Genomic DNA, 5,000 nt, shown 5'->3' with positions numbered 1-5,000 from the left:
TGCCATCAGCATGACCAGCAGGAACCAGATTTGTTGGACAAGGCGATGTTGTATATTCATTGCTACTCAGTTGTCTAACATGGTGGGTATACACTGAGTATACAAAACATTGGTGAAAGCTATGATCCCTTATTGATGTCACTTGTTAAATCCACTTCAATCAGTGTAAATGAAGGGGAGGAGACATGTTAAAGAAGGATTTTTAAGCCTTAAGTGCCTTTGAACGGGAATGGTGGTAGGTGTCAGGTGCACCAGATTGTGTCAAGAACTGCAACACTGCTGGGTTTTTCATGCTCAACAGTTTCCTGTGTGAATCAAGAATATTCCACCACACAAAGACATTCAGCCAACTTGACACAACTGTGGGAAGCATTGGAGTCAACATGGGCCAACATCCCTGTGGAACGCTTTAGACACCTTGCAGAGTCCATGTCCTGATGAATTGAGACTGTTCTGAGGGCCAAACAGGGTGCACCTCAATATAAGGTGTTCCTAATGTTTGGTATATTCACTGTATATCACACCATGTTATACAACTCAGTAACAACTTCAACTTTAATCTAGTCTGTAGACCGTATGACGGTAGTAATTTAGTCTGTAGACTGATAATATAGGGTTGATGAGGGGTAGTAATTTAGTCTGTAGGACTGATAATATAGGGTTGATAACAGTAGTAATCTAGGTCTGTAGACTGATAATTATAGGGTCGATGACAGTAGTAATCTAGTCTGTAGACTGATAATATAGGGTTGATGACAGTAGGTAATCTAGTCTGTGACTGATAATATAGGGTAGATGACGGTAGTAATCTAGTCTGTAGACTGATAATATGGGGTTGATGACAGTAGTAATCTAGTCTGTAGACTGATAATATAGGGTTGATGACAGTAGTAATCTAGTCTGTAGACTGATAATATAGGGTTGATGACAGTAGTAATCTAGTCTGTAGACTGATAATATAGGGTTGATGATGGTAGTAATCTAGTCTGTAGACTGATAATATAGGGTTGATGACAGTAGTAATCTAGTCTGTTAGGACTGATAATATAGGGATGATAACAGTAGTAATCTAGTCTGTAGACTGATAATATAGGGTTGATAACAGTAGTAATCTAGTCTGTAGACTGATAATATAGGGTTGATGAGGGTAGTAATCTAGTCTGTAGACTGATAATATAGGATGATAACAGTAGTAATCTAGTCTGTAGACTGATAATATAGGGTTGATGATGGTAGTAATCTAGTCTGTAGACTGATAATATAGGGTTGATAACAGTAGTAATCTAGTCTGTAGACTGATAATATAGGGTTGATGACAGTAGTAATCTAGTCTGTAGACTGATAATATAGGGTTGATGAGGGTAGTAATCTAGTCTGTAGACTGATAATATAGTGTTGATAACAGTAGTAATCTAGTCTGTAGACTGATAATATAGGGTTGATGACAGTAGTAATCTAGTCTGTAGACTGATAATATAGGGTTGATAACAGTAGTAATCTAGTCTGTAGACTGATAATATAGGGTTGATGAGGGTAGTAATCTAGTCTGTAGACTGATAATATAGGGTTGATGATGGTAGTAATCTAGTCTGTAGACTGATAATATAGGGTTGCTGATGGTAGTAATCTAGTCTGTAGACTGATAATATGGGGTTGATGACAGTAGTAATCTAGTCTGTAGACTGATAATATGGGGTTGATGACAGTAGTAATTCTAGTCTGTAGACTGATAATATGGGGTTGATGACAGTAGTAATCTAGTCTGTTAGATGCATATCTAGGGTTGATGCGGGTAGTTAATTTAGTCTGTAGACTGATAATGATAGGGTTTGTGATACAAGTAGTAATCTAGTCTGTAGACTGATAATATAGGGGTTGATGACAGTAGAATCTAGTCTGGATACCTCTGATAATATAGCGGTTTGATGAGGGTAGGTAATCTAGTCTGTAGACTGATAATATCAGGGGTTGATGATTGATGATGTAGTAATTCAGTCTGTTCGACTGATCATATGGGGTTTATGCCAGTAGTAATCTAGTCCTGTAGACTGATAACCTATCCAGGGGTTCGATGATGGTCAGTAATCTAGTCCTGTTAGATGATCCATATAGGGTTGATGACAGTTAGTTAATCTAGTCTGTAGACTGATAATATAGTTGTGATGACGGGTGATTAATTACGTCTGTAGGACTGATAATATAGGGTTGATAACAGTAGTAACTCTAGTCTGTAGACTGATAATATAGGGTCGATGATGGTAGTAATCTAGTCTGTAGACTGATAATATAGGGTGTTGATGACAGTAGTAATCTAGTCTGTAGACTGATAATATAGCGTTGATAACAGTAGTAATCTAGTCTGTAGACTGATAATATAGGGTTAATAACAGTAGTAATCTAGTCTGTAGACTGATAATATAGGGTTGATGAGGGTAGTAATCTAGTCTGTAGACTGATAATATAGTGTGATGACGGTAGTAATCTAGTCTGTAGACTGATAATATAGGGTTGATAACAGTAGTAATCTAGTCTGTAGACTGATAATATAGTGTGATGACGGTAGTAATCTAGTTTGTAGTCTGATGGTGTAGGGTGATGACAGTAGTAATCTAGTCCGTAGTCTGATGGTGTAGGCTGATGTCAGTAGTAATCTAGTCTGTAGACTCATGGTGTAGGGTGATGACAGTAGTAATCTAGTCTGTAGACTGATGGTGTAGGCTGATGACAGTAGTAATCTAGTCTGTAGTATTATTATGTAGGTTGATGACGGTAATAATCTAGTCTGTAGTATTATGATGTAGGGTGATGACGGTAATAATCTAGTCTGTAGACTGATGGTGTAGGGTGATGACAGTAGTAATCTAGTCTGTAGTATTATTATGTAGGGTGATGACGGTAATAATCTAGTCTGTAGTATTATGATGTAGGGTGATGACGGTAATAATCTAGTCTGTAGACTGATGATGTAGGGTGATGACAGTAGTAATCTAGTCTGTAGACTGATGGTGTAGGCTGATGACAGTAGTAATCTAGTCTGTAGTATTATGATGTAGGGTGATGACAGTAGTAAGTAGTCTGTAGACTGATGGTGTAGGGTGATGACGGTAGTAATCTAGTCTGTAGACTGATGATGTAGGTTGATGACAGTAGTAATTTAGTCTGTAGAGTGATGATGTAGGGTGATGACAGTAGTAATCTAGTCTGTAGACTGATGATGTAGGGTGATGACAGTAGTAATCTAGTCTGTAGTATTATGATGTAGGGTGATGATGGTAATAATCTAGTCTGTAGACTGATGATGTAGGTTGATGACAGTAGTAATCTAGTCTGTAGACTGATGATGTAGGGTGATGACGGTAATATTCTAGTCTGTAGACTGATGATGTAGGGTGATGACATTAGTAAGTTGTCTGTAGACTGATGGTGTAGGGTGATGACGGTAGTAATCTAGTCTGTAGACTGATGATGAAGGGTGATGACAGTAGTAAGTTGTCTGTAAACTGATGGTGTAGGGTGATGATGGTAGTAATCTAGTACAGTAGTAATCTAGTCTGTAGACTGATGATGTAGGGTGATGACAGTAGTAATCTAGTCTGTAGACTGATGATGTAAGGTGATGATGGTAGTAATGTGGTCTGTAGACTGATGATGTAGGGTGATGACAGTAGTAATCTAGTCTGTAGTATTATGATGTAGGGTGATGATGGTAATAATCTAGTCTGTAGACTGATGATGTAGGGTGATGACGGTAATAATCTAGTCTGTAGACTGATGATGTAGGGTGATGACAGTGGTAAATAGTCTGTAGACTGATGATGTAGGGTGATGACAGTGGTAAGTAGTCTGTAGACTGATGATGTAGGGTGATGACAGTAGTAATCTTGTCTGTAGACTGATGATGTAGGGTGATGACAGTAGTAATCTAGTCTGTAGACTGATGATGTAGGATGATGACAGTAGTAAACTAGTCTGTAGACTGATGACGGTAGTCTTTTGCGTACATGTTTTTCATCATGCTACATATTCAATTGATAGCAGCTTTCCAAGAAGAGGCTACTTATAATAACTGTGTGGTTGTTTTTTCCTACTAACCTTAGTTGATTGCACTGACTGTAAGTCTCTCTGGAGAAGAGCGTCTGCTAGAGTTCATGACTAAAATGTAAATGTAGCAGACATGTTTATCTTCCATCCAGATACAGCGTTTAAAGCTTGTCCTCCTTAATCATCTGATTCCACATTGCAAATGAAAGGCATTTATTTACTTTGCAGTATTCTTCAGGAATGCCAGGTTGATGAAGGTATTACTGAAACAAGTTGTACTTTTATAGTTACTGACGTAGAAGTGCACTTACTGGCTGTATCCCAAATGGCACCCTATTCCCTATATAGTGCACTGGTCAAAAATAGTTCACTATATAGGGAATGGGGAGGCATTTAGGACGTATAGATAGTTACTGACGTAAAGCACTGCACTCAGTGACAGGAGGAATTTTAAGACTTCCCTTGTCTTCTCTTGTCTTTCCTGAAGTTGTTTTGAATTATCTTGTATCTTTTCAGTTCTCTGCTTAATATAGAACACATCGTTTTCTCTATCTGTCATTCCTTAAAATAAACATTTTCTCTCTCTCTCTTCTCTCTCTCTCTTCTATTTTTCTATTTTTTATTTTTCTATTCAGGCTTCTACATTTGACACCCCCAAAAAGGAAAAAAGGCCCACAAGGAAATGGCGTGGTTCTAAAAACTACGGCAAAGATGTGAAAACAACACTGCAGGTACTGTAAAAGGAAACAGTCAGGTGAAATGTTTGAATAGTTGCCTTTTAAAAACCCCATTCACGTGGGGAGACCTTCGGGTCGAAACCTTCGGGTCGAAACGTTGCTTGATGGAACTGGGGGAACATTCATCAGTGTGGGGGTATCTGTTCTTTGTTTCATGGATAGTTCACTTAACCTCACTTGCAACTTCTGTGCATCAAAATGTGTGTTCATCCACTATTTGAA

The sequence above is a fragment of the Salmo trutta genome, unplaced genomic scaffold, assembly GCF_901001165.1.
Source record: "Salmo trutta unplaced genomic scaffold, fSalTru1.1, whole genome shotgun sequence".
Lineage (NCBI taxonomy): Eukaryota > Metazoa > Chordata > Actinopteri > Salmoniformes > Salmonidae > Salmo > Salmo trutta.
This window is presented reverse-complemented; position numbering follows the sequence as displayed.